At 40.0% G+C, this 19,210-nt stretch overlaps 1 protein-coding gene across 6 annotated transcripts in view; it reads right to left on the bottom strand.

Moving 5' to 3' along the window:
- LOC117762789 (alpha-1,3-mannosyl-glycoprotein 4-beta-N-acetylglucosaminyltransferase C-like) overlaps positions 1-19,210 on the bottom strand; it is a 50,469-nt gene that overhangs the window by 15,641 nt on the left and 15,618 nt on the right. Inside the window, exon 1 of one of the 6 annotated variants that reach the window (XM_034587395.1) lies at positions 19,132-19,161. The exons of the other annotated variants lie outside the window; for them this stretch is intronic. The gene's annotated coding sequence lies outside the window, so the exon portion shown is untranslated. Of the gene's footprint in view, positions 1-19,131; positions 19,162-19,210 lie in introns of those variants that run through there. 6 annotated transcript variants of the gene reach the window in all.

Here is a 19,210-nt window from a genome sequence, read left to right as displayed (position 1 = left end):
CTGGGAGTTTCACCGACTGCATCTCTGCTTGGTTCAATGTGTTTACTTATTCATCAAGGTGGAGGGGGCCAGTTAGTTTGCACAGACTCCAGGCTCCGGCAGTTACCCTCCTCCTGCTGTTGGACAACAGGGGCAGACCAGATTAAAAATGCATGGGAACAGGCACGGCTGCACGACCTGCACCACATATTCACGCATGTAAGGTTGTCAGCATGCAGAGCTGATGGGACTCTCTTAGCAGCCAGCAGATCCAAGTCTGTGATGCAGTGTAGATTTGCACACTTAAGCCAATTTACTACAAACCACGTAGCTCTTTTTGTTTGTGAAATGTTCGCGTGAATATTTGCAAAGACATAAGCAGGTGGATTCAAAGTCACAACAGAAAAGAAACCAGTGGTTTTAGCATGTCAACAATAAAACCAGCACAATTTCTGCTGGCATCTCTCACTTGGTGTGAGCAGCGCTGCTTGCGGTGCTATTTGCTGCGTCAGGCTAGCGCATACTTGCATTGCTACGAGCTACGTGCTTGTGCTATGGGCCATAACATTTTCACTGGCAGTCAGACCTCATCATTTCAGCTACAGTTGTGGCATAAATGCATTTGAGTCAGACAACTCACGTTCAAATGTTTATTGCAACAGTAGAACAGGTTAGTGTTTGGCATCTAGGCTCTGACTTAATCACTCCCCCACATAGATATGATGGGAGTGATGAGCAAATACTTACTAACCCCCGTCGGAGCCTACAGGTGGATGCTGGGGTGGTGGAGGTGCTGAAGCAACTGGTAGCAATACTGCAGCAGTGGGGCAAGAAAAGGGAGTGATGGGAAAGTTTCTCTGCTTAAATAGACCACCTGATAAGGTGGGTGTGTATTATAGATGGTTGTGGAAAGTGAGGTATGTCACATGATGTACGTCACATGATTGGAGCAGCGCAGCTCGAGTTGGCTGCCTGAACTGTGTGCCTGTCACCTGCAAGCTGTTGATCGCGACCTTCATGCACGTGGACTACCATAGATTGAAATCTGCAGGAAACGCTGAACTCCTTAATTTAAAAACAATATAAACATTTATCGCAATTTATCATAAAATTGTTATGTAGCAGAAGGTACAGTTATTTGCTGATTACATTTAGTGAAAACAAAGTTACTTAAGTAAAGTACAGATACATTAAAAATGTACAGTAACTAAGTTAGTGTACTTTGTTACATCCCTAATGCTGTGTCATTTCACGTAGTACTACCTCTGAGACCTCCCGAAACCACACTGTGTAAAGTTGCATTAAGAAGTGAAGCTTCTTGTCAGTCACTCACACACTCGACAAGTATAAAATTAAGCATAAAGGTGAAGTATTCTGTTTGTCTGGAGAACGTTTGCAGCAGGGATGTGAACTTACTGGAGGTAAGCATCACAAACGTCACTCTTTTTTTTTTTTTTTACGGTATAGTGCTTATATAGAACTTTTTAGACTTGATGCCCACTCAAAGCTCTTTACACTACAGTTTCGCCATTCACACACACATTCTATGTGCAGCACTTTGTCACACAACACTTCTACAATTTTGGGTGCAGTGTCTTCTCCAAGGACAACTCAGCACCCAGATTTGGGGAGACGATATGGCCGACCCTCTTGTAAGTCGGCGACCCACTCTACCTCCAGAGCCACTGCCACCAGCATTTAGCGTTACAATATAATTTTCTAAAATAAATCTTTGACTTGTTTTATTCATTGCTATCAAACTGCAAACAGCTGTCTCTACGCTTGCAGCTAAACAGGGAAACAAGTGGATTTTAGAGCAGCATTTCAATATAAATCAATCTCCTGCAAAGCATTACACTGATTGCAACGTTGTTGTTGTTGGTGTCTCACAGACACTTTGTAATATATTTGCTTTGATTGCTTGTCAGTGAGCATAGCGCCGCTGACAGTGTTTTAAATCTAAGAGATGCAGATTGAGAGAAGATGAGTGAAGGAAATGTTCCCTATCGTTAAAGTTTCGGCAGAAATATGTCAGTTGCAATGTGAAATGTTTTTTATATAATACATTTGATATAATAGTTTTTAACTGCTCTGTTATGGAAGAGGTGGTGAAATGTTCTATTTTGACTGATTCATATCGTAGTGTGATTGTCTCAGTATTACTCCATGATTCAAACAGCTTGTCAAATTATTATGTAGCGTTCAGCATCAGCGGTGTTGCATGGTGACTCAGTCAGCCCTCACTTTTACCAGGTCTGTGTGACATCATAGGCTGAGTGGTTGAAAATGACTGGAATGGGTGAGAGGCTGAGGACAGGAGGTGGGTGGTGTGATGGTGAGTGGCGTCATTTTGAGAAAAATGTTCGCCTTGGAAACATTAATAGCCTTTGATAACACATTTTCTTCTTCTGATTTATCAAGGCAAAGTTGGCTGGCACGCTGCGTCCCCAACAGCCGGCTGCAGACATATTGTGGGAGTGGCCAAGGACGACCAGTGACTAGAGTAATCCTTGCTCAAAGGCACATCAGAACATTTGAAATTAGCACTTTTATGTTCTATTCAGTCCAGATTCATTCTGCTGTCTACTGTAATGATTCTAGCTCCATTTAGTTTTATTGTTGCTGCTTTCACTCAACGTGCTGTGACAGAGAGAAAAAGGTTGTTTATATGTTTGAGACACAGGCATGTGAGTGTCCGTCAGTGTGCAGGAAGGGGTACCTGAGTCATTTCAAATATTAAAGGCCTTAATGTTTTTCTTTTCCTGTTTTAGTGCTACAATAAATTCCAGTGTAAAACTCGTAACAATATTGTTACATTAACTGCAATGAATACGATATGATATGAATGATATTGGAGGGAAGAGGGTGATAAATGTAAATTAAGTTCTTATGGTTACTACTTTTTCAGAAATGTTTAAGAAGAAGAACGGAAGGAGGGAAGGAAGAAGGGAAGGAAGGAACAACAAAAGGAAGGAAGAATGGAAGAAATGAATGAGGGAAGGAAAGGAAGGAAGAAAGTGTGAAAAGAAGGAGGGCAAAGCATAATAGCAACCAATTAAAAATGATTCCTAACAATAAACATATTTTGACTTAATCTTAACTATTTTTTCATAACTCAACTATTTAGATTTAAAAAAAGTCTAACCTAATGCAGAAATGAATCATTAATCATCAACATAAACATTAGTCCTTCAGAACTGCACTGAGGAACAGTATTTGAGAACAGAGCTTCAGAGCGCTGGAGCTTCAGTAATATTTCACAGTTTCATGTTCAATTTCAATGAGCTTAGCTGGGCCGCTGCCAGGTTCAAGGGCACTTCAGCATTAATCACTGAAGCTGGAGGGTTTATCAGGTTGGCTTCCTAAAACACAGAGTTTGTGTTTTTCAGGTAAAGTGAGCAGGGAAAAAACATGATGAACCTCATATTTTGAAACACCCCCATCACAGATTTTTTTATATTCTCCATGAGACCATTTTACGTGTAAATCTGAGAACTAAGGACGTTTATTCTGGCAGAGAAATATGGTTTACCATGTCTCAAACAGCTGGTGGTGAGGTCACAAATTCATTATGCTTGTGACTGGAGTTCGCACCACAGCGATGACATGAAACACATTTCACCCTCAGTCCACAGATGGAACCCTGAGATCATGTCTGCTGCAGATTTAATAGATTTATATAACATTTAAAAAAACTCGTGATAAAACATTTCCGGGTTAAGGCCAGTAATTGATCATTCTTGGTGATGTTCTCCTTTACACTTGACATCTATTGCACTTCTGTCCGTCCTGGGAGAGGGATCCCTCACATGTGGCTCTCTCTGAGGTTTCTACCTTCTTTTTACCCTGTTAAAAGGGTTTTTTAGTAGTTTTTCCTTACTCTTGTTGAGGGTTAAGGGCAGAGGATGTCACACCTTGTTAAAGCCCTATGAGACAAATTGTGATTTGTGAATATGGGCTATACAAATAAAATTTGATTGATTGATTGATGCAGTTTAGCTTTTTATATGTTTATATTTTGATCTAAAAACATTTACCAGTTACTGTGGTCTAATTAACTAGTTTAACTGGTTGATTTAGAACAAAATCTAAACTATTACCATGATGTTGTTTTATGAGGTTCAAACAAAAATCTTGAAAAAGTCTTGTGAACTTGTGGAGTGGACAGATTGTTGCCAATATTAATATTTGTTGACACCATAGACATATACATATAAAGATGGACAACATGACAATTCCACAAATGTGAAGCCAAATCATCTTGATCGCCCCCTGGTGGTTGGCTGTAATTTATAAACCCTGGCTCCTCCATATTAATTTTGATATGGACCAAACTAAAAATAAAAAATACATGTTAAATAATTTATAGGTTTAGTTCTTATCACACTGATGTATGTCTAATTGTTCATGTCTCTGATAACTTCGGTTTTAACTAGTTCTAATTAGAGTGAAACGTCGTGATTGACGGCTGAGGCTGACTCACAATTGATCAAGTGGGTTTGTTTGCAGGATCTCGATTCCACGGCTTCGCTCCATGACTTGACAGGCTCGCTCCCAGTGATACAGTATGTCAAACACACAGCAGGGCAGCGCCCAAATCAGGGATATCGTCTTTATGACACTAATTTGTAGTCACAGTGTTGCAATGCAAAGACTGGCTACATGGACCTCTTAAATCCTAAACAACTGTCAACAAGAAAAAAAATTGACACCAGGATTTTCTTAATTTAAAAAGACAACCAAGCTAAAAGAGTAGCAGGTGTGAGTTGTGCCACTTAGCTACTCGACAATTCTGTGGAGACTATTACTAAAAATAGCAGGATGTCTCAAGACTCTCAGTTTTGAAAAACACCCAGTACTGTGACTATCAGGAATGAACTGGATTTCTTTCTCCGTCTGATCCTGCATGTAAGGGACATGATTTAGGGCAGGCAGTGTTGAGTAGTTCCCTTTGTTTCGACCAAAGTGGTGTTCAAAAGAACCGGATCTTCCAGGGAACGTAACAATATACGACAGCCTCTGTAAGCATAAAACCAGAGGATTCAAATCGGTGAATTTAATCAGTGGCGATGAAACAGTTGGCCTGGGTGTTGTCATAGCAGAGATGCTGACCTGTCCACTTCTGGACACGAGTCCATTCAGGGAGTAAATCAGGAAACTTTGCTGCCAAGAAAACCACATTTAGGCCCAATCCCATTTCACCCCTTCTCCCTAACCCGACCCCTACCCCTCGCTTTCGAGGGTTATCTTGCCTCTTGAAAAGGAGTCACAAGGAGTAGTTGAAATCTTCCCCTACGTATTGGGACAGCCCTTCAAGAAGCCATGAGATCATCAGTATTCGTTGCGAAAACCCAAAACGTCACCATTATTCGTCGATGTAAACAGCGAGAGTTAACGCCACTTACGTTGACATTCATTTTTTAAATCATCATCGTATCAGGACATCATGTGAAATGCCAGCGAGAGAAAATGTGTCTGTGTGTGTGCTCCCAGACAGCGCACACACACACACAGGCCCCGGGGCCCTCACTCGCTCAGAGCAACACAAGCAGTGAGATCACAGCTCGTTCACGTGAAGCAGCCGGTCAGTGACTTTGTTGAGGAACAGTGGAAACAGTGAGAACACAGAGTCTGGTCACAGCTGCTCAGTGATCAGAGCAGAAGCTGCAGGTGGTTTGTACTGAGCTGGAGTTTCTGTGTCCTCCTCCACTCTGCTCTCATTTGAACTAATAAACACTCATCACCAGTTATCAGGACCTGATCAATACATGAAGTCACTTAGTGTTTGTTTGATTCGCTCCAGAGTTTATGAGGCTGACACTATCCGACACCATCGATTAATAACTAAACACATGATCGTAAGTCTGTCACCTAAATCATCCAACAAAATGAAAGGGAACTAGTTTTTTTTTTTAAACCGTGAACTTAGTTTAAAATGTAAAAAAATTTACTATGAACGTGAACTAGTTCATTTTCATCTGCATGAACTGAACTTTGAACTAGTTCATTTTAAGTGTGAACTGGCACAACTCTGGGCGTGTGTATGTCGAGGACACTGTTGGGACCTAGTATTTGTGAACAATAGTTGGGCCTACATGTGTAGCCAAAGTCTGCAACCACATGTTTCTTTGTTCTGGAGACAAAGGAGAGCCTCCAGAACTCAGTCTCCCAGGGTGCTTCAACTTCACACCTAGGTGTTAAAACTGCCCCTGGACACATCTCTCACGTCACGCTTAAGGTATAATAATCACAACAACACACACATACACATTTTCTCCGGCTCCTGGTATTTCACATGGTGGCCTATATGACGATGACTAAAAAAACGTGAGCAGCGCGTGAACGCCACTCACGTTCATCATTTGTTAACTGATTTGTTCAGTTCAGCGTTTACAAAAATGATGAACATGCACAACACTGCAATATATTTTAACAACGAACTTCAAGATTCGCAACCAGATAATTTTGGTCATTTAGACGTGCTGCAGTATGCTCTCAGTGGATTTTTTTTCTCAAAGACAATCCCTGATAAAGTGAAATAAAGTGAAACTGAATCGACCACTGGCTCTTGAGAGCCGGGGGCGGTGAAAGAGGCGGCTGCAGGTGCAGCGTGATCGACACGTTCCTCAGCAATTCACATTTCGCCGCCATTGCAAAAGATGCAAAAAAAATTGCGTAGTTCGCCTATAAGGACGTGTCGGCAGTGAGTAGAGCTGGAGTGGAATGTTGATGCTGGTGCGGGTCTCTAAATTGGAGAAAATAATTATTTCGGTCAGATGAGTCTAGCATATACATGCTGATTCGGATGTCATTAGAGCCGATCTGTGCATCTCTAATTAGTACATTCCGTATGCAGTTTCTGACAGTCATTGAGCTATTACCTGATAACTGAAATCTCATTATATTCCTAATGCGACTGTTCTGTTATGTTAATAGTTTTTTCTTTAAATCTATAAATCTTTTTTATAAAGGAGTGTGTGTTGAAGTAAATGGGATTTACTGATTTGTTTTTGGTTTTTTTGCCGTGGTACTGAGTTGGGTATCGAGAATCGTGGAAATTCCATGGTGTCAGTATTGATTACAAAATTGTTGGTATCGTGACATCCCTGTTAGACTAATAAATAAACTGGCAACTGAGTGTATTCCTAGTACACATGTTTAATAGTTATACCAGGGATTTAAACCAAACCTCTGCCTTTACTCTCTGAAAATAAGTCCTGACCTGGGTGGAAATTTGTTTGTGTGGCCAGTTATGGAAGCACTCTCTCTCATTAATCATTCATCGGGCAGAGGAGCGCCTGCTGAGAGCTGATTCTTGGCATTTAGACGAGAGGAAGACTACAGTAAACACATTCTCTGAGTGCTGCTCTGCTGCTCTGTCCAAATATAATCAATTCTCCTGTTATTACGTTTCACTTGCTGTGGGGCAATAGGGCGAAGGGATATGATATCACCCAGGAATTGCCAATAATAAATTCATATCAGCCAGAAGCACCACAGGGGTACTGGGAAGTGTCAAGCTAGTCTGAAACACATTTCCAATAACAAAACAACGCTCCTGTGAGAAGTTAACAATGCCCCAAGGTGAGGCGCTATCTACTTGTCACTTTGGATGCATGACACCATGTGTTGCATCAATGCAAAATATGCGCAGGGGAAGCTAAGATTTCACATGTGAAATGAAACTGCCTGTGAGAGAAATACGGGAAAGTATTCTCCAAGCCCATCACTTTCTCTGAGCTCTGCAGGAGCAGAGGAAATCCACACCGAGGCAGACAGCAGTAAGAAGGGCACAGTCTCATTGCCCCTAGTTTAAAATATACATATATGGGAAATAAGGAGATTTAGAGAGCCAGGGGAATATGGGGGAGAAGAAGTTGGTCTCCATGGCGACGTGTGTCGTGGAAACATCAGTGCAAACTCAGAGGCATAGTGGCGCTCAGATGGCCTCTATCTCTGTCACTCTGAAACGACACAGCTCGCTGTAAAATCATCCCACAGCTCCACAGAGAAGAGGAGGAGGGAGAGGTGTCAGAGCGCACAAAGCTCTGCTCTGAAGCTCACTCCGTCACTTACATCCTTTTTTTCCCCAAGAAATGATGATTCAGAAATACCATAATTGAGGGAAACCAAGCTCCATTCACACTAAAGCTGAGCATGCCCGGATTCACATTTTGTGTTACAGTGTCAGAGATGGTGATGATACGAAGCAGCATGTGAACAGCATGACAATGTAGAGACGGAGAGACCGATGTAAGAAATACTCTTGACAAAAGCTACATTTAAAGGAAACAGGACTTTGAACGTAATTGAGCACTTTTAGTTGGAGCGGCACAAGTGGGCATAAGCACAAAAAGCACTGGTTAAAGATAAAGGAAGATCATGGTCATGACTGAAGAGCCCATATTGTAGGAAGTGAGATTTCCATGTCTGCTTTGATTATAAAAAAAATTGACTGCAGGACTTTCAGAATTCTGTTATATCACAACGAAGGAGTCACTGGCCCCAGCTGTGCACCCAGCACAGATCTCACCTGGAACAATCGTCCAAACTTACTGGATTTCATTTATCCACGTATTATAATAACGCTTAAACTACATTTTAGTCATCAATATTGCATGTTGACATGGTCACGGTTAGTGTTGGATGTAAGTGTCTTCCTGTTAAAGCCTCGTCCTTGTCATGATGCACATGCAGGTTGAGTTAAGTTACTACCCATGAGCAGCATATGCAGGTTTTACTATAGACTGTATACAAAGAAATCAGGGCAACTCTTAGCAAAATAAACACAGAAAAGTGAAAATGGTGTGGTGAAGAAAAATGCAGTCCCTTTACTTCGATAAGACCATTGCATTGGCACAGCAGGGAGAACAAAAGCAGACAGACTTAATCGGGCAGCATCCCTTATTGGACAAATACAAGTAAACGCACATTGGTGGTGGATAACTTTGTAACTTGAACACTTTAATTCTATCGTTTACTTTCACAAATGCTGTAAATGGGGGTAAAATTATGCTGTGATCGCTTTCAAGTGTTTTTATATCCTTCTCTGTTGTGCAGTATTTAAACATCTGATACAATTTCTAAGCTTAACGTTCCTGCTTTGTTTTTCATCTCCTCGGGTCAACATACCCACACCAATGCAGCGTGTCACATTTTTAAGGCAGTGCTAAACATTGTCCAATTCATGATTACATCTTTCATAGTTTTCATACAATTTGTGCTCGATATGTACAGTATGCATATGTGTATGTCCGCATTTCATGGCTCTTCATACATCTTGCAAATGAGATGTGGTCATAACTTTGGTTATCACCAACTTGGGTGTAAATTTGTCAGCAGTTAAAGCATGGTTGGCTTTTCTTACCCTCTGAACGCTAGCGGGCGTTACTGTCAGCTCATATTGATATCAGATATTTATAACACCCAAGCAGAGACATGAACAGTTCTCCAAAGGAAAAAAAAAATCTGGTAATTTGGAACCAAGCCTGAAAGCCCATGTTGTGAATGTAGCCCGAGAGTGCAGGGTAGCGAAACCATCATTCCTCAGCTGCCTGCCAACAGTGTACAAGTGAAGCTGCTACTATAAGATGAACATAATAGGATGCTAATAAATCCTCTGGAGATCACCGGGACTTTAAATGATGCTTCCCAGAATGCTCATCAATCAGGAAAGCAAGAGGCTGACTTGCTCTTGGATGGCGTCCTGTTTCTGCACCGCTTCGCTTTGTCTGGAGTACAACCCACACTTGTGTTTTTCTGTAATATCTCACTATGATGTAAATAACCGTCACTTGATGAGTAATGCTACAATCTTTTACCACTTCACTGTTACTCAAGCTGGCAGCACTTCCAGCCTCTGACTTGCTACGGTCTGTTCAGTCCGTCCTGTTTTCTCCCGTTAATGGTAAATGGTCTGTAAAGTCTTGATGACCACTATAAGCTATTTACAGTACAGTTCTACATTCTCCAATTCACACACACATTCATACAGTGCATCTATTCGCAGCACTTTTCTCTATGAAAGGGTTCAGTATCTTGCCCAAGGACACTTCGGCATTAGGAATGGGGAAGACTTGGATCGAACCACCAACCTTCTGGTTAGAGTCTGGTTATGTCTTATTGTGCTTGAGAAGTTTGTACTTTCAGGGTTATCCTCATTCATCTTCAATAGACCACTTTAACTTATAGAATATTATATTATAATATTCAGTACTTATGATCGTATGGTGATATATTCCCTTTTAAAGCTCATTAGGCTTTTAGGTGCACAAGAAAGCAACATAAGGACATTCAACTTTTCTTTGACATGTTAAAGCTCATATGCGAATACGGAGATGGACACAGCCCTCTGTCCATACTCTTACTACTCCTGTGAAAGCTTACGTATATGGACAAAAAAGAGCAGTACCGCTAGAAATCGTGGGGGGCAGTGTAGCCACTAGTTCAAACAAGACGACCATAAGACAAGGAAAAATTTCAACAATACAAACTTTTTGAGGACAGACTTTGCGAGTTGGTAAGAAACTACAGGCATCTATACGACGTTACATCGCCCAGGCACAGGGACAAACAGCTTTTTCTGAAGTTTTCAGAGACATATCACATGTCTTCCTCAGCAGATGGACAAAAGATTAAGATTAAGATTCCTTTATACCTCCCGCATCAATCATGCACACACAATCAAATATATGTATGTGAACACAACACATGGCACACAACACACACAATGGCAGTGGCCACACGGAGCAGTGGGCAGCTATTGGACAGCGCCCGGGGAGCAGATGTTAGAGGGGAGTAAGGTGCCTTGCTCAGGGGCACTTAGACAGTGGGATATGAAGAAAAACTCAGCCTTTAGACTTTAAGGTACAATTTTCCATTGTCAAGATCTTGACTTGAAAAACATGTCGGAGTTGATCCAAAAGAGAGTTTCATTGTGTCTAAATTATTATAACCCTCACTTTCAGATCTTATCATAACATATCATAAATATTACAAAATGCACATTTACATTGAGAAAATGTCACATTAAGACTTATCTGTTTTAATAGAAATTGGGTAAATTGAAATGGATTGGATTAGATGAGATTGAATTGAAGTGGATGTGATTAGATTGTATTGGACGAGACAAATCAGATTTAACGGGATTAAACAAAGAAGAATAAGACTTAGGGACAAAAAGGGAAAGTCTTAATTTATCCAAGAAGTAAAAATGATAAACTTCCATCCTTTGCACAATGATCTCCAAAGATAAAAACAACATGCCATGCTTCACAAAATACACAGACAGTGAAAGGAGCACAAAGTATACTCGGGCACTGGATAAATTGTTCCAATATTCAAAACTTAGCTCAATATTTAAAATCAATTGAAGATAATGTAAAACATGAGCAATTAATTGATAAGGCAGCACTGTACAAGTGGTATTTAATTATCTGGAATATATTACTGCACAGAGCCATGGCACCAGCCAATTTAGTGGAACATTTTAATTTGTGCAACTTATTACATTATCTGTCAGCGAGAACATTATTAGCTCCTGCAAGCCGCTCTGCTCCAGAAAACAAAAGTTATGCTGTTGAAGAATTTCGTAGACATTTGATTTGTGTTCTTAAAATGAGGAGCCGAGGACAGTGCTCAGTCTAACACTTTTATTTTTCAGCCTTTAAAGTGGAGATATGGATGTGCTGGAGAAAACAAAACATTCTTCATTTTGTTTGTTGAATCTCTTTCATGGCTAAGAGCGGCGGCAGCAGCAGCAGCAGCAGCAGCAGCAGCAGCAGCTCGCTCCGTGACTGTTTGTCTTTACTGAGGAGCTGTTTTGATGAGAAGAGAATGTGACACTGGAGAAGGACCTCCGCACCAACCTCAGCCTCATCAATTGAGATTTTTTTGGACCATCTGAAGTCATGCTCATTTCCGATCTGAGGACTGCATGCCTGCAGGAATAATGAGAGGCTGACTCTGCCAGAGGTTTACTCTGTCTACCAGCATAACAATTCACTGCAGGAAGTGTAAACCATCTTCTCACTGCTGAACAGATCAATTCTAATTTTGTTCCTGAAGTCAATACCACTCTCATGTCCCTCTTTTTATTCACCTACCATGTTTATCAGACTTTTGCCTGCATGTAGAAGGTGATCAAATCTCATTTTCTTACTGAAATCATAACGTATGATGTTTTTCACTTTGATTGTACAATTGGAACCGACATCTGTCTTGTCCACAGACACTTCTGCCTGTGCTGCTTTTAAGGCTAAGTCCCAACTTTGGGTCTCGGAAGGCAGGAGACATGTGATTCCACTGATTAGCAAACAATATGGACCTGATCTGAAACAGCTTTGAAATCTACCCAAAACCAATGAGTACAAAATTATTTTCACAGAGTCTTCATCCCAAAATGTGATTTAACTGAACAGAACCAACACATGTCTTTAATAGAAGTACATTCAGAGAGGGCATACCTCCGCCAAGGTCCAGCAGTCCTCTCATGAGACCACATGAATATCAGTCTCCTGAACGAGTCCGATTTTTTGGTTCAAGATCAATGAATTATTCTCTGAGAAATCAACAGAAATGTTGCAAAAAGCCCTATCTTAAGAAAGTGATAAAAAAAAATCCCCACCCCTGACCTGGATCCACGCCCAAAGTTTATGGGCTCTTTCCTGACTGATACCACATCCTTCCACCAAGTTTCCTTGAAATCCACCAAGAACTTTTTGCATAAACTTGCTAACTAAAAGACACCTGGATATCAGACATATTTAAAAAAATCATGAAACCAGCAGACCCTTCCTGGACTAAATGATTTTGAAAAGCCAAACACTGGACCCAAGTTGGATGTCGGAGAGGACCTGTGAAACCATATCTTCACTGAAAGGACATACAGTAGTATACAATGAGACTCGTGGTATCAGAGAGATCCCTCCCAAGACAGCTTCCACCTCCACGCAGACACCCAACAGACCTGTGGAAGAAGCTTACACAGCAACAATATGGAACAACTCCTCACTGGCTTCCCACGCACAAACACGCCCAGGTGCCCATGCCAGACAGTGAACCCTGGACCTCAGCTTCGTGGATGAGTACTTTGTGTCTGTGCTGCTCAACAAAACTTTTTTTTAAATGTATGTTTTGTTCTGACCTCTCCACCCACTGCAAACATCCACAGGAGCATGTGCACGTTGTCAGAATAAAACAACAACATTGAATTTTGAAGAGTTACTGAAAAAGAGAGGATTGGTATTCTTTAACTGGGGGAAACATTTAAAACACAATGAGGAGCCACGAGCAGAAAAGACTTATATATTGTTTAACTGAATGCAATGAGAGCAACTAAAATGACACTCCCAACACTCCCCTTATGAAACAACATTTAAATCCACTAGATCTGGATTTATATTTTGTTCTGCACCAAATTAGACAACACTCATAGATACCAGTCACCTAAATATGCCAGATTTTTTTATCAAAACCCATTAATTTTTCTCTGAGAAATCAACGAAATCATTGTAAAATGCTTTATCTCATAGTTTTAAAGAAACTACAGTTAAAAAAAATATCCTGGATCCATCCCCTTATCTAACGGATTCTTCAAAACAAAATTTCATGAAAATCAGTTTAGTAGTTTTTGCGTTATCCTACACCCACCATCTCTGCTCCATCTTTGCTTATGAATTTTTACGTTTTGTCTTTTTGAGGCAACCGTGCTAAACACTGACATCATATTTATATTGATATTTTTCCCATTTTTCTCATCTTAACATATTGTTTATGTAATTACATGTCAACTTTTTCTCACTCATCTTTGTTTTGCTGAGAACTGCTGTAACACAACTGGATGCCTACCAACACAACTGGCACAAGAACAATCATTTTAGAACAATTACAAACACGGTGTTTTTACAATCTCTCGGCTGTTTCTTTACCTCCACATTCAAATAGTTCCAAGAAAGAGGCCAGCCACAAACTGTCCTATTCGGAAAAAACTCTTGGATACTTTTTTCGCATGTTGAAGCTCTAACATCCTCCGTAAACAAAGGACTCTGTCAGGAAACTGTAAAACTGGATCCTCCAAAAGGGGGGGGGTGTCTGGCAATCCTGTCACCTTCAGAGCAGACTGGCTGAGCTTATTCAGACTTGGGGAGCTGTGTACAATGTAGCTGTCTGCTGGGACATTTTGAAATTGAGAAGACTCAAACTTTCATTTTACACAAGATAAGTAAAAAAAAAAGATTGAATAAAGCTAACAAGCCAGTCCCTGTCAGTTTAAGGAGAATATGCTTCATATTATGCATGTCTGCTAAAGCTGACAGATGAAACCTGTCTGCTGCTGTTATAAGTCTTTTTGAAACTGAGCAGTTCTCTATGTTTCAGTGGGAGGAGATGTCAGCAGATTTAAGCCAAATTTAAACGCTGCTGGCAGGAACGTCTTCACCAAATTAGAACTACACAGGACAAAATGCAGAAAAAATCCTCAATCCCCAGCTCTCTGTTTAGTGTGAATTACAAAGTCGAGCTGGATTAACTCCAACTGTTCTACCTACTCACATATAATAAAAACTGTGGAGCAGACATTATGGTTTGTTAGAGTATGACACTGCGCAATATCAAAAGCAACTAAATCGAATTCAGCCATCATTTTATTGTTCACACCTATAGTTTTACGACTGTGCTATGTTTAAATGGTGCATTGGGTCTGCTGCTATACAATTTTAACAGGAGACCTGTGATTTGTACATATTGTTGAACCTAGAGGCCTCAGCAATTTAAAACAGCAAAACTTCAATGGAAAGACAGCAATCAGTGGATCTACTTTTTCACATGAGTTTCAGCTTTGGTAAACATGCATGATGATATCATTAATCAATCCCATTAGCAACCAACATAAGCGATCGTGTGGTTGGGTCTATGAGACAAAACTTGTGAGATTTACTTTTTACGTGGATAGTTCGCACAGTACAAACAAAACATGACCATGATGGTGCTTAAATAGTAATGCAACATTAACACTAATACCATCTTATAATACATAATATATTATAATGTGACACTGTCGTGCTATCCACGTTTAAAAAACTTGTTTTTATGATCTTGCTTTTAATTAATTTAATACAATCGATTCAATCAATCACTTTAATGTCCGCTCCAACAATATGACAACAGAAAACTAACAACAAAGGTGATACATCACCTCTCTGTTAGATCATGTCACTCTGCATATCTGACTCATCACTCACATCATGTACACATAAAGTGCACCATGTTAATTAGGGTCTCATGTCACTTAAAGAACAGGATATCAGTATGTATGTAGTTCTATAGATTCTCAACAAACGTTGATGTGCAAAATAAATCCCCAGGAAAAAATCCCATCCCACATGAATATTTTGAAGATAAACATAGAAGTGATTTTTATTTACATATTTTTCCTCTATACTGCACATTTAGTATGTTTACTGTCATTTCAAAGGAATAATCCTAATACTTCTTAAGTCATGGAGGAGTGCAGAGAGGTGGAGACGTCCTGACAGAGAGCAGCAAGAAGCAGGAAGAGACTTTCAGCACAGGAGAGACAGGCAGCATGAAGTAGTTTGCTCTGCCTGCCTCTCTGTAACATTCACCACTGCTGGAAACATATCAGTCCGCTGCCAGCATCTGCTGCACTCCACCTGCATCACAAATGAAACATGCATGGAAATCACGCCCATGTGATACTGCTCAGTAGTCCAACTGAAGACAAAAGGATGACGACACTGTAGCATAACAATAGTTGGGCCAGAGCAGGGCTGCTACAGCAGAGTACAACCGCAGGGTAGAAATGGAAAGGAAGAAAACAGAATGTGAGAGCTGAGTTGCAGGCAGACTGTGATGAAATCCTCTCTGGGATTTACGAAAAGGAGGGGTGCAACCAAGCCCTGAATGTCAAACGCCTATCTGATCCAATCACTGAGGGGCTTCGGTTTGTGTCAAAAAGAGGAGAATATCCCTGCTAATTAGTCAAATAATCCCTGATCTGAATCAGCATCCCATCACAAGCGCAGCACAGAGCATGTGTTGAGAATGTTGACGGGTGTGCTCTTCACGGTTCACTTATCAAGCGAAGGTTTGATAAGCTCCCATCTGATTGTCCCTCCCGTGACAAATCCACACATCCAGTGATTACTGAATTGTTAAGTAGCCAATTTGGTTATTGCTCATTTTGAAAAGTATTATTACTGCTTATCATTTATTTATATGTATTTATGTTGGTGAACTGTCACAGTTACATTACATTACATCTATCTTTCTGGCAGTAATTACTTAGTTAGTTTCTGTTTATTACATAATGATTAAAGTGCAACCCATATCAACCAAAAGACAGAAATCATTTTTGAAATTTGGTGCAGCTTGATTGAATTTAAGGCGACTGTTAGGCCTTGACGGTTATATGCTCTCTACTGAGAGCCATTCTAGTTTTAAAGTTTGAGTTTTACTATGTATCTGAAAGGGGAATCCATTTAAAAATGAACACAATTACACACATAAAGAAGATGAATATATTATATAAATATGTTTATTTCGTGTTTATATTTGTACTGCACAGTGTAAGTGACCTCAGTTGGAGCAGAGAGTAGTAAGGAGTTAAATAAAAGACTGAATACTTACTGACTAGCAGTACTGGTAGAGGTATAAGTACATCGTCTGTTGTATTCAATTTTGTGGTTTATTATTTTTTTGCTGTCCAACAACAGCTTGGACAGTATAGGTCATAAACTGACAGTTATGATAAATACATTACATGTTACAGAACAATAGTCTCTGCTCGTCCATTGGAAAAAAGCTTTTCCAAATCTAAACAATGTCCCATTAGCTTACGCTGTGGAGTGGCTGCTCCCTGTGCATTGCCCTGCCCCAACATCCAGTTTCAGCGCTGCTGTATGCCTCTGCCAACCATTGCAGTTTCTGTTTACATAAATTGTTTTCCCACGTTTATGTAAAGTCACGCTGACCTTTGACCACCAAAATATAATCAGTTCATATTTAAGTCCAGTTAAATGTTCGTACGGAATTTAAAGACCGATCTTAAGATATCAAGGAACATAAACAATTAGTGAGGTCACGGGGACATTGACCTTTAACTACCAACATTTAAGCAGGTCATTCGTGGCTGTCACAAGCGCGGAGGCATAACAATTGTTTAATTTTAAAAAGTAGCGAACACAACAATGACTTGAGTTTGAGCAGCACTTTTTCATCTCCTCCTCAGTGTGTTTCTCTGATGTTTCCTTCACTCGCCCTCTTCTAGCCTCATGTGACTTAGTCATAATTACTTCTGCCAACAGAGGTGAAAGCGGATATTTGAGTCATTAGACACAGACACTCGGTTCACCTCATCCCATATCTGATCTCATCATATATCACCATTTGATATCTCTCTAAAAGTTCACCTTCAGTCAGGAGAAGCATCACAGTGCAGCAGCCACAATTTCCTGTGGTATGATAGACACTTATCCAAATATCATAAATATCAATTATGATAAAATAACTGAATATCATATTTAGTTTTGATTATATCACAGAAGTATAAGTAGATTTGTTTTGGGACCCAATTAGTGCCGTTAGTTGCAAACCCAAGTCCCTGCTGTTTGTGTATAATAAAAATGTTAATATCCATTTACAGACAATTATGATGTGTGGTAGGTGGAGGTGCTGAATGGGGATATAAAATGTTAGTAGACTGTGCCAGAAAGAAAGAAGTTAGGTGCACGGAATTTCTGAAATATCTGAACTTGTCAATTACCTTGTGAAAGTAAAGCCACCTCCCAGGAATGTTATGTTTTTTATTGTCGTATATGTCTGTGGGTCGGTTATTCAACAATTTCCATGAAATTTTGTAGAGGGGTAGAACATGACCCAAGGAAGAGCCCACTGCATTTTGCAGCAGGTCCAGATGAATGAGCAGATACAGTATTTCTTTTTCCACTTCCTAAATATATGCAATATGTTGATCAGCCTTGGCAGACGTATGCGCTCAATGACCACACTTCTAGTTCCTACCTGTTTTAGACTGTTGTCAACACAGTCAAATGTCGGTGTTGTTTGGGCAGTGTTTTAAAACCCAGGCAGCTGAGAGGGTTGCAAACAATATGTTCTGTCAGGTTTTATTGACTGTGTTACTATTGGATACATCCAGCAGCAAAAAAAACATTCAATATGAGCTGATAGTGACTTTAATGGAGGATATAAAGATATGTGAGCTTCTGATTTTGAAGACAGGATGTATTTATTGTGCGTTCTCAAGGCTGGCCCAACAGACTGCTTTTATCTGAGAGGGAAGCTACAGCAGAGTGATTATTTGTCTCTTGCCTCAACAAGGTTTGAGTGTCCTCTAAATATAAAATGGAAACACTGATCATCATGTGTATGCTCCTCTGTGCAGACATGCATCTGCTATTTTCAGATTCAAGTACCCACTGTCACTGTTCTATTCATCTTTTCTGGTAACAAACCAAAATCTAAAAATGATCAAAATATGTTTTTAAAAATTGCACACAAAAAAAACATACAAAGTTTAAATCTATCAGAAAACATTGATACCTAGATGTAGCACATTTGTGACTTAATAATTTAGTACAAATCTTAATATGACAAAATTATCAAAATTTCTTTTAAGCACTTCTTTCCAATTAGTCTTTTACTTTGACATCATTCTAATTACATTCCTGAGAACTATGAGCAGGCTCATTGCAGACAGCTGCAATTCAGAAGAGAAAAAGAAGATGAAAGAAGAACATTTGTCCAGAATACGTCTCTATGGAAGAGAACATCCACCATTTGACAATTGACAAAAATGTAAGGATGGATTTGGCTATTGAAATGAAATACAAACCTCTGAGAATTGTAGTCAATATTTAAAAAAAATCTATGAATAACAAACTGTAAGACCCTATCTTGTGCTTTTTTCTTGTAATGTGGTTCATGCCGTCACATTTCTATTTACAGTAGTACGAGTGTTTCCATTGGGAGCAGTCTCTCCACGCCCAGCCATCCAGACAGAACCAGCAGTTTTTGGCATCAACAAGAGAAATCAAGAGGATTATGTGCTCCGCCTGCCAACACAGTATTTTGATCAGAGGCCAGGTAATATTAAGCAATCTACGATAATCCTACCATCTCCATCTCCCTTTTAGTTCCTGTTCCCTTCCCGGCCTCCACTCTTACCAGGTTGTTATCAGTCTGAGGGATAATT

The sequence above is a fragment of the Hippoglossus hippoglossus genome, chromosome 6, assembly GCF_009819705.1.
Source record: "Hippoglossus hippoglossus isolate fHipHip1 chromosome 6, fHipHip1.pri, whole genome shotgun sequence".
In the NCBI taxonomy this organism is placed as follows: domain Eukaryota; kingdom Metazoa; phylum Chordata; class Actinopteri; order Pleuronectiformes; family Pleuronectidae; genus Hippoglossus; species Hippoglossus hippoglossus.
This window is presented reverse-complemented; position numbering and strand designations above follow the sequence as displayed.